This window comes from Schistocerca piceifrons, chromosome 10, assembly GCF_021461385.2.
Source record: "Schistocerca piceifrons isolate TAMUIC-IGC-003096 chromosome 10, iqSchPice1.1, whole genome shotgun sequence".
NCBI lineage: Eukaryota > Metazoa > Arthropoda > Insecta > Orthoptera > Acrididae > Schistocerca > Schistocerca piceifrons.
The window spans coordinates 138,402,337-138,414,833 of record NC_060147.1 but is presented as its reverse complement, the minus strand read 5'-3'; the positions used below and the strand labels follow the sequence as shown (position 1 = coordinate 138,414,833).

The 12,497-nt window shown below is 35.8% G+C and overlaps 1 protein-coding gene across 1 annotated transcript in view; it reads right to left on the bottom strand.

The window, feature by feature from the left end:
• LOC124718777 (histone-lysine N-methyltransferase 2C-like) overlaps nucleotides 1–5,740 on the bottom strand; it is a 434,091-nt gene extending 428,351 nt beyond the window's left edge. Inside the window, exon 1 of the mRNA XM_047244388.1 lies at nucleotides 5,486–5,740. The gene's annotated coding sequence lies outside the window, so the exon portion shown is untranslated. The remainder of the gene's footprint in view (nucleotides 1–5,485) is intronic.
• Between the last annotated feature and the right edge of the window lie 6,757 nt (nucleotides 5,741–12,497).

Below are 12,497 nucleotides of genomic sequence, written 5' to 3'. Positions count from 1 at the left end.
TTAATTCATCTTTGTCGATTCTTATTGAATCAAACTGGTAATGATGATGAAAGGACATGACTGCTGTTTGGTGACAATCTTACAGAAACATCACAGCAATTAGTCTGTGATAAAAATAACATGCCTAATTAATGATATTTATGACAACTTTGCAGAAAGTTGATCCTAACAGGTGCAATGGGAAAGCCCGGCAGCCTTGCGGGCATACCTCAACCAATAACATAATGTGATTTTGTAAATATCTCTATGGTAATGCCTCATTGTCACAGCTCTGCAGGCAACTACTTTTTGCACCTGCAGCTGTTTGCACTTCACAACTGACAGCTGGTAACTGTGCTGCCATCTCTCCTATAGTCTAAATAAAATCGTATTAGTCCTCATACTTCAGTCACAAAATTATTTCATCAATTCCTTTTTTTCTTCTTTTTTTTCTGTTATTCCCTCAGGATGGTTTTTAGTTGTAAATATTTGAAATTTGTAGTGCACAAAAATGGTTCAATTTGCCTACAATAGACAAGAAAGGATGACAGAAGATTTTACATAATATCTCAGTAATGTCAGTAACATCTTTATTCTTCAAAGTCAGTGAACTAATAATTGAATCTTTCCGTTGCTTCCCTGACTGTGTCATCACTATATCTCAAACTGATCTGATTTTATTCAGAGATTGTGTATACATGGTTTTTCTATGATTACTCAAATTGTTAGTTCGTTATTAGTTCATTTTACTTTTTTCTCAAACTTTAAAACAGATGTACATTTTTTTAAAATACAATTACAGTGAACATGCCACGATAGCTGCACGCATAAAGGCATTGTTTCTGGGATTCGGACAGGTGTGCCAGCCGAGTATCAAATCAGCCTGACAGATTGATGATGAAGGCCTGTGTGAACTTTTTAGACAGTTTCCTACACCTGACTATGTGAATACCTTGTCCATGCTCTTGCTCACACACAGGATTCACAAACATTTTGGATACTTTTTGCTCTTCACTTGAACACCACTAGACAGACAGACAGAATGTATGTCAAACTGAGCATCAAAAAATAAAGATTGTACCGTAATAAATAATGATTTATTCACAGGTTTGCCATGTGAAACAAAAATTTATTGCAACTAGGCTATGATAAAACAATTTGTGGTACTGATTAAAAAATTAATAATTACTATCCAGTACAATTTTAATTGCTTTACCTCGACATAAGTCACAATTAGAAAGTAATAACATTGTTCCTCTTATTAGAAATAAAATTACAAAAGAAGCATTAGTTAATGGAATTAACAAGTGAGCATCGAGAACTGAACTACTGATTGTTAATGTTAATAATTATACAAGCAGGCCAATGAAACTTCGCTTCATGAACTTTGGATTTTATTTTGGCAACCAGTTTTTATGTACATTCTGTTATATTTTGCATCAAGAGGAGTTCGACCTTTCAATTGTTTAAAATTTTATATTTCTGATCATAGCGAAGATCATTTAGCAAATAAGGAAAAAAATATTTATGAAAAATATAGTTATACTGAAGTTACGTATATTTAAATTGTAAAATAATTATTTTCATAGTATGTGTCCTTAATTCTCTCAACCTTCACCCTTTCTTACTCTTTTCTTCATTGTGTTCAACTAAAAATTAAAAATCTGCATAGCGTTGAGGTAATAACTAAGAATCTGCACACTTATAAATTCTCATTAATTATATACAAAAATTTATTTCCGTTACTTTGTAAATACAACTGGTCGAGTTTTGTTCACAGATGAAACTATAGTTGAATTGGTGTTAAGCTGATCCCTGACAGTTGCAAAGGGCCATACGTTCAGCCTTGCGGGCCTATCTCAACCAATAACATAATGCGATTTTCTAAATATCTCTATGGCAACACCTTAGTATTGTTACAACTCTGTAGGCGACTACTTTTTGCGCCTGCAGCTGTTTGCACTTCACAACCAACAGCTGGTAACAGCAGTGCCATCTCTACTATAGTCTAAATAAAACAATATTAATCCTCATACTTCAGTCACAGAATTATTTTATCAATTCATTTTTTTCAGTTATTCCCTCAGAATGGTTTTCAGTTACAAATATGTGAAATTTGTACTGCACAATAACTGTTCAACTTGCATACAATAGACAAGAAATGATTTTACATAATATCTCAGTAACATCTTTATCCTCCAAACTCAATGAACTGATAATTGAAACTTTCCGTTGTTTCTCAGACACTGTCATCACTATATCTCAAACCAATCTGATTTTATTCCGAGATTTATCTACCTTCCTCTCTGAGTTTATATGCTTTGCCTCTCTAGTAACAGTTCCAAAGACTTTCAGTACTATCCCTTAAATGAGACAGACGGGGTACACAAATTCTGTCCTGGGAGTGCGAGGGGTGGAAAGGCTGGTAATAGGAAGAGCAGCTTAACACCTCTTACCATTAACGTTCCCAAATCTAACATGCTGCCCCATGACGATACAGGATAAAGCCAGGAAAAAGAAGAAAGATGACAGCTGCAGCATATGATATAAAAGCTCATTTTATACCAATTCTGGTCACATCTTAACATTAGTTGCAAAATATAACACTACAGCTGAAATAATGAAACAATTCCGCAGCTAACATTCACTATCAAAAACTATTTATAGAAAACAAAAATGAAATATTCACAGCTTTATTTTTATTTTTTTATTTATTTTTTATTTTAAAAGAGCAATTTATATTCGAAGAGTCTCAAGGAGTATTAGTTGTGTGTACACTGCCTCAATCCTCAATTCCATTTCATTGTGGAATTTCTCATTCGTCTCTTCTGCTGTGATTTCGAAGCACCTTCCGAACACCCGCATATGCTCCTTCAAAGCAATACTAAAAAATGTTAACACTACACTACTGTTGCCGTGTATCTGTTTTGGCTGACAGCCAAGAAAACTAAACAGCTTTACAAACAAAAAACAAAATCAATTTTTGCTATTTAAATACCAGATAATTTATATTTTCAAAGAGATATTTCTCTTCAGCTCCCTCCCCCTCCAGCTGCAACACTACCTACTTCATAAAGCATGCAAATAACTTATCTGAAAAAGGGTGGGGCAAGGGGGAGAGGGAGTCACCATAACCGAGGTTTCATAATCACATTCATTGATTTCAACAACTTACAAGCAAAATGATATCTTAAAACTTAACCTATACCTTGTGCTACACTACAGGAATGTTTGTCACCAGAACAAAATTTAAAAAAGGAAAGAAGTAAGTGCATAAGTAAGTAAGTAAATAAATAAATAAATCTAAAAATGTGTTAGCAATATTCTTTACCTTTTCTATTTTGGTAAGTTGTATAGTCCACCTAAACCCATTGTTATGCTAAAAATACATCTGAGGAAGCTCTACTTCCTTGATTTAGCAATGGCACAAAAGACCAGGGAGGGAGAGCACAAATTTGCTAGAAAGCAGTTTCTACAAATCGAAGACGGTGGATGGTTTACATCAAGTTTGTTAATTCTGAGCACATGAATTAAAACACAGAATGGTCATTATAGTATTTTATAAACATTAAACAACTGTATTAATCTCACAATTATATAATTTAGAGGATCTGAGATACAATTGTCACTTCTGAGGCACATTTGTTTCTCTCCTATTAGCACACCATACCCAACATTGCAGAATTGTTGCTGGCACTTTGGTGAAGCATTTGCTGCTCTTCAGAGCTGAAAGAATGTGTTTTAAGTTGTAGATATTGCGAGATGGAAGTTGCCACCATGAATGTAAAAATCTAGTTTTGTGCATATAATCAGATTATGCTATACCTTTTGTTATCTAGTGAACAGTCAGGTAATATTCAAGGGCATAATGTATTTCATAAAGAAATCAAACACGCAATTTCATATTTTGTCTACTACATACACATTTTACATATGGCCTGCTATTTGCTGCATAGGCCTAGATCAGTTTGGAGTGTGATTCTTTTCAAGTTTATACACTGATCACTCAGTACGAGTTTAAATTTTATCTGTTATGGCAGTGTTCTTGTTAACAGACACTAATTTTTATAGTGAAATCCGGGAAATCGGATAGCAGGTCCGAAAATAGTGCTCAGAAATGCTGACAAGTAGGGAAAACATATGTGGTATTCTCATCCACTGAGAATTTTCAACATAAATAAATTAATAAGTATCCATGGCAATAATAGGACAAATACACATAAATATTCTAGTCATATGGTGAATGGCAAACTTTTCTTTCTTACATTAACAACTACCGGTTGCATTTCCTCCCCACACTTAAAACACAACACTCCGAGCATCAATGTAGTTTCACTGATCACAAATGTTAATGACCACATACGGCTCTTCAATTCGATTTGCACATACGGTTATCAGTTAGTATGTCTATCATATAAGCAACAATTAACTTGATACATGATGACTTCTCACACGTCCTGTTTGTTGTTAATCGAGATCATGTATGATTCTTAACAAAATCTGCATGCACACTAGGTACAAATCGATTGCGTTAGTACATGTATTACGATACTGAACTTACATTTGGGAGGGGAGGTTAATGACTTGTCATTTAAGGAAATGCTGGAATGGTTCCTCTAGCAGGGGCACACAACCACGACCCGTCGTCATCCCTCAGCACAAATTTACGTTTGTTTTCTTTGTACGAATAGACTGCTTGGCTACGCAACATGTGCGAATCCAAACAATTAGGAACCACAATAGACCAACAAATACTACTGGCAGTACATAAAATATGTAAAAATCGAGACGAAAAAGTTAACAGACCGCAGGCAGGAGACTTCCTAATTTTATGTGATGGAAAAATACAACTGTGCTGTTATTTCTCGATAGCAAAAATGAATAAACGATACGGTTTATATTTTAGTACTCCTGCCTATGAGGAGCGATTTAGTGAGAAACAGAACACTATACAATGGCAGACGCGTATCAGCTTTCAACATAAATTCCTAAACGTCTACCTGCTGTATAATTTCCATTTCTTTTACGGTTTATATGGTACAACTATCGCAAGTTTCTGTTTAACTGTAGTAAATCGTCCACGGCAATTCCGAAATAATCACTTGCGATTTCTGCAAGTGCGTTTACATTCAATTTACCATCACATTTACGCGAGACTGCTTTTATTATGTATTATGTAAGAAAATAATCAGAAAATTGAAATTTTATTACGCCAGGTAAAATTAACGGCGAGACAATACCAAAGAACCAGCCTCATTACAATTACTTTGTCTCAAATACGTACCTGTATTATGATGGGTATCAGACTTAACTTAAAAATGATAACGGTGTTAATTAAATGCTTCAATTTTTTGCAAAGAGTATGATGTAAGTTTGTACGGCTTTCCAGTCTTCACTCGCAGACATTTAAAGTTACTGTAGCGATAAATGCAAGGTAACAGTCCACACTGGCAATAAAACAATACTGCAAATAAACAAGCAAGTAAACTGATAATTTATGTATTACCTCTTGTTACTTATTCATATGTCGAGTATCCGATAGCCGTTCAGTAAGGGAATGTAATTGCAGCCTCGTTCTGCGGTTGGGGCGGTCATAGTTTGCACTCCGTATGCACATCGAAATTTACACACCACTTCAAACAATTCACTAAGCAATTGTCAATGAATGGTTGGTATTGTAATATTATTTACACACACATAACTAACTCGCAACTACTAAAAAATTACTATAAACACCGGTAAAGTTTAACAACATAGCAAATGTACATTACAAAGTGTATACTACTTTCATTGATTGCTACCCGTGTAGACCAGAAAACAACATGTCTACCGGCAGAAACTTCGATAGTGGAAACTTAAGATAAGGAAATATTTAATTTCTTATTACGTTTAGTTAAGTGTTACTGAAATTTTATATGCATATAGCATAATTTTTCGGCTTACAAAACGGTAATCAAATTTTAACAGAATTTCATTGAACAATAACAATACTCAACTAATTTTTGACGTACACCTTTTATTTTTTTTGCATTATTCGGCACTATTTTTGGAATGCAGTGCAATTCGCTTATAACATGTATTGGAAACTCGAATTACTCAATAGCAGATGTGCTGTCGTTGGTTTGGAGTTCTACGGACGTAAACAATACACGACATTTACAGCAAGGAAAAAAATTGTGCTTACAGGGCTGGAAGGCTAATGTCCATTATTTTTGTTAGAAGATATATATTCAGTAAATACCACATTGCTTGTCATTAAAGATACTTAGCTTTGCAAACTATTCTAACGTGCTCGCAATATTATTTCTTTTATCATGAGACAGGGAAAATTAAATAGGCTATGGGAGTAACGATTTTTGCGAAATATTTGAACAAATGACTCAAAGCGTCTCTGCAGAATTCTACAGGAATATTAAAACACAGTGTAAGTGTCCTCTCAGCAGCTGGTTCAATTACCTGATGTTTTACTATAGGTACGCAACTGTTAATTTGTTCATATTTTCCGCGCTAAGATTTTTATACAACGAACTTTACCATTCGTTCAGGAAACGTACGGCAAGATTCGTTTTGCGATATTCGATCCAACAAAGTGAAATCTATGTTTCTGATTGAATTAGCTGCTATGATTTAATGGCAATGTAACTAGCGCGTGTCTGGCATCAGCTACTATTTAGAAACTTGCGAAGCTGTTTGCGCTGACAAATGCAGTTCGACAGCTTGTACCGCCCAGAAAAGCGAACACGATGTTAAGACACTGTGTTCTTAATGGATAGGATGCCCCGTCCGGCCACATTGATTATACTTACAGTGGTTTCCCTATATCGCTTAAGACGATATTGGAATGATTTCTTTTAAAAAGAACGCAGATAATGTCCTTTTCCGTTATTGTCCTTTCCATCTTCTTCACGCTGAGAATGAATCAAGTCTATTCACACCATCAAGGAATCTTTCAATACGTATTGCATACGGAAAGAATCTGAGGTTTCATATTTGAAATACTGAAATTCCATCACGGTCGTTTATGTAAATGTAATCTATCTGTTCGTGAAGAGAAACACAAAGATAATACCAGTAGTTTATTAATGCAAGTGTCAAAGCTCTGTCATTCCGCTATGAACATATCAGAAAAGATCTGCCAGGTACATTTTCATGACGCAAATATTTATTTCCTCATAGCCAGTTTCAATAACTATTTAAAATTCGTTGCATGCATCTGGTTATGTTAATATAATGTTCGCAGACTGTATCATGTAGAAAAATTGTCTTTTTCTTCTCCTCACTGTCTGTAGCCTATAAGTGAACTCAGTAGAGCAAACAATGGGCAGTAAAATACTTGATACTAGATTTGTGCTGCTGAAATGTGAGTCTGGATATAGTAAAACTGGGGTGAAATATTAAAGATTGTAATGAAATAACGTAGATGAATCCGAAGGATTTATTTAACTCGCCTTTTTATTTATTTGTTCTTAGTTATTCATTTACATGTTATACAGATTCTTACCAAGGTGCCAGACTTTTCATTAGTCTCACATCAACCACAGATGGGGCGATTCGATTTTTTTTTATGCTTTAACATGTTGTCTTCTTCTTCTTCTGATGACAAATGAAACTGAGCGGGCAGCAGAGATTCAAACCCTGAAGAGTGTTTTTCAGCTAAATACGTCTAAAGCAAAAAATACAAAGATCACTGTAAACCATGAAACTAATTGGATCAGTTGGGAGGTGTAATATGATATCTGCACATTATGGGGGCTATACGTAGCCGAAAGTTTCATTTCCTGTATCTAGTGATACCATCGTCGATGGGACGTGAAACACTAATCCACATTCCTTATTGCAAGTGAATTACAAGTATCCAGATTCAAATCTCGTCGCAGTCACAGGAACGAGCATTTTATTTAGAGTCTGTCAATAAAAAGCTGTTGTTAGGTTACATCTTCTTTTCTGAGAGATAGTTATCATTCAGAGATTATATGCGACGGAAGTTGAAAGTGTTACAACAGGAAGCACCAGCACGATATTGATCAAACTTTGATGACAATTCATCTCTTAATGGGTATTAAATGATTAAACTTCCATTCGATTCAGAAATGATGTACAATTTCAAAATCAGCACGACAGTGAAATCCACAGGCACAAATACAGTTTTGTTTTCGCTGTGACATGGAAGAAAACAGCCTCCAAATTTTCTCTTGACGAATTTCTTACCATGCCTGAAACATATGCTGCACCAGTCTATCAAGATCGCTGGTTGGATGTTGGCATGTAGGTATACATCTTTCCATTGCATCCCTGATATGATATATGGGTCACAAACCTACCAATCAAGCATGCTAGTCAAAGATCCATTCACCTCTCAAGTTGGTTACTTGGTTTCATGGAAAGTAACTTTTGCATGATATGTTACTTGGATGATACGCAGGAAGAATGTTATAGTACAATGCACAAGATAACTGAAAGAAATACATGTGACATGAACATTCGAAGACAACAATTGCAACTAAGTCACTGTGATCCACGATGATTCCCTGGAGATTACCTGGTTCCTTACATAGTGTGTGAGCACCAGAAATGCAAGACATCTTACGCAACATGCTCTCACTCTCGCTACAACGTTGTATAGAAGTTCTTGTGGCTGGGTGTTGCGGTCCTCCATCTGCTAAATGGTTGTAGGATGTGCTGCAGTACGTCTGCCCAATACATTTCACATGCTCTCGGTGGGATTTAAGTTGGGGAAACAAGAAGGAGAGTCCTTTCGCTGAATATCCTCATGTGCCAAGAGATTCTCCATGTGACTGCGCATTATCATCGATAAAGATGAAGTCAGAGCAGAATGCAGCCCTTAAAAGACACACTTGGGACAGGAGTACATTGACACAATAGGGATGAGAAGTTAGTGTACAGTATTAAAGAATCTGGAGGTCAGCACACCCATGCAAAATTATGCCTGCCCACACCATAACGCCTAGACCACTAAAATGATCATGTTCGAAAATGTTGCACATGCCTTCATGTGACAAGAGGAGAAAAAGTGTAATGAACCCAGGAACATTGTCAGGCAAGATCATTTTAGTGGTCCAGGTGTTATAGTGTTGTAAGGCATAATGTTGTATGAGCGTACTCACCTCCACTGTGTGAAAAAATACAGCATGCAGAAATATAATCAAATATGAAAGCTTATCAGGAGAGAGAGACAAAGACCAAATCAAAATTCTATGAGCATCTGTGTATAAATGTCATCCAATTGTAATAAAATGTTTCTTATAATCATATGGAAGACTTTTTACAAAATCGCAGCGTCCTTGAGGGAAATATATGTGGAGACTTCAATACCGATTTCTCTAAACCTAATAAATTTAAAGATGAAATCAGGGATTTATGAACCCTTTGACTTAAAACTTGCTGCAAGCAATCCAACTGATGTACTTGGGGCTTCTGGAAGAACCACTGATCAGGTTTTTATAAATACAGACACACCTACAACACACAAGTCGTGAACACTTGGTTTTAATGATTATCATCTCCAAATTATAATAATAGCGATTCTAGGAGACATGAAACCCCAAAACACGAATCTAGTGTCAGGAAGTTAAGTGATGAAAATGTAGATTACTTTTATTCTCTCTTGAGAAGTGCAAACTGCCCTGATATTTACAGTTCAAACGATACAAATGACAAGTTTAAGATCATGGCCACAAAGAAACTTTTATTAATTATTTTTGTGGAACAATCATCAATAATAAATTCCTTATCGAATTCAGACAAGCTGGTCCCAGCAGGAATAAAAATATCATCATAAGAGGAGATTATATGAACAGTCACATCAAACCAGAAGTCATATTTTTATTAAAATTTTTGAACAATATAAATGAATTCCTAGCCAAGTCATAACATAAGCAAAGAAGATAGAAAATGATAAAGAGAAAATTCCACGAATAAAAACTAAGTCAGCCTGCAAAATTCACCAAAAAAGAAACACGTGCAATTGCATTAGACCACATCAACATAGAAAAAAATTGTTCAAATGGCTCTGAGCACTATAGGACTTAACTTCTGAGGTTATCAGTCCCCTAGAACTACTTAAACCTAACTGACCTAAGGACATCACACACATCCATGCCCGAGGCAGGATTCGAACCTGCGAGTGCAGCAGTCGCGCGGTTCCAGACAGTAGCACCTAGAGCTGCTCTGCCATCAACATAGAACTTTATTAAAATGTCATTAAGTAACCGACCTGCAATAGTAGCAAGTAAATTTGACAGTTACTTCTTCAAATAAAGTACAATACATGATCATCAAACACCATAATACACAACTAGAAGCAACAAATTACAACCATATTCAAAAATTCATACAAGAACTCTATTCATATCTCCTACAACAACTAAAAATTGTCTATGATTATAAAAAGATTCCACAAGAAATATCGAGCAGAAGCTGATGAAAGACCACATATTATCTTCAAAGCGAGGGTAGTATTTATTGTCAAATCATGAATGGATATGTACAAGTCTTCCTCCATGTGTGGCATGGTCCCAAAACAATCTGGAAAGTGCTATAGTAACACCATTGTGCAAGAAAGGAGATAAATGTGAAGCTGTGAACTATAAGTCTGTATCACTTTTGTCAGGCTTTGGCAAAATTCCAGAGAAATTATTTCTTAGGAGACTAATAGTCTTCTTAACAATGGAAACTCCTCATCGCACCCCCTCGGATTTAGTAGTAAAAGGCCTGGTAGATAGCCCATCAAAAAACTGAACACACATAAAGCATTAAAAAGGAAGAAGGTGTACTGAACTGTGAAAAAAAAGGCAAAACCGAAAAAGTGAACTGTCGAAGCTCAAGGTATGTAAGAGAGAATGGCAAGAACAATGGTGCTGTGGTTGCGTGATCATGGTGTTCGAATGTAAATTGGGAGATCCGTATTCAAATCTCCCTCATGCCACATTTCTTTTCCACAAAATTATGAATTTCCATCTGGTCATTGACATGTCTGTTCTCTTTCCATAGTCTCAGCAGTTGTCATACTATACAGTGGTTATAGAATATGAGATAAGTAAGTGTGATGAATAGTAAGAGCAGGCGAGATGCCACATAGACCTCTCACAGAAATGAAAGCAACAAATAAATGGGTGTAAACTATGTCACAACAATGGAATTCAAGATACAAAACTTCCAAAATGGCATGGAAGAGTCATAACATGTGATACTTGTTTTTAACAAATAGGAGATACGTATACCTAGAAGTCCCTTCTTTACATCTCACTGTTGCAAATGGATACAGACACAAAATTGAATACTGTGAACAGATACATCAATGACCAGATGAACAGTTAATAATTTTGTGAAAAAGCAGATAAGCAAATAGGGGACATGAAGGAAATTTGAACACAGATCTCCCCCGTTAAATCCCAACAGCATGACCACACAATCATAACAGCCTCACTATTCAAATTCACTCGATGCCAAATTTCTTGAGCTTGGCCCATTCACTATTTCTACTTTGCTTCTTTTTTCATAATTCAGTACACCTTTTTCCTGCTTTCATACTTGACAAGCTATCCACTGGGCCATCTTAATACTAAATTTCAGGTTGTTGCAATGGGGAGTTTCTCTTGTAAGGAATCAAAGGATAATATGTGCTTCACAAGTTGGATTCAGAACTGGCCAGCCAGGGTGGCAGAGCAGTTCTAGACGCTTCAGTCTGGAACTGCGCGACCGCTATGGTCGCAGATTCGAATCCTGCCTCAGGCATGGATGTGTGTGATGTCCTTAAGTTAGTTAGGTTTAAGTAGTTCTAAGTTCTAGGGCTCTGATGACCTCAGCTGTTAAGTGCCATAGTGCTCAGAGCCATTTGAATCATTTTTTGCTTCAGAACTGACAGGCCCACACAGTAAGCTAGTTTTGCCTACCTAAATGAAATACTAACTGCAGTAGATAGTAATCAAGATGTTTCTGGTATATTCCTTGAAGTGAATGATCATGACATTCTGTTGTAGCTATTAACTATGGAATTAAAGCTTACTGGACAGGTGGATTCACTGTTACCTCAATTATCATTATCGCATCAATCAAATAAAATACTAAGATGAAAAAAAAACATTTGAAATTTTTAAACTAATGCACAAAAGAATCAGATATGGAGTTCCTCGAGGGTCAGTTCTTTTGTCCATTTTCTTCCTTCCTTATGTTAACGACCTAGCAAAAAAAAATGGCTAATCGGACCACAGTTCTTTTTGCAGATGATACACACATCCTAACTAGATCAGGCCTACAAGAAACAGTTGGAGTCGTAATGCAAAATTTTACACAGTGGTTCAGAACTAACAGTCTTATAATAAATTATGAAAAAAATGACAATTAACTTCCACAACAGACAGAAACTTCACACTGCAACTCTGATTTCTACCATCGATGGAAAAACATGATACATGAGACCAAATTTTCAGGTACACGTGTTGAGGAAAACCTGAAAAGGGAGACACATCTGAATAATCTAAATACCTTAACATAGGTAG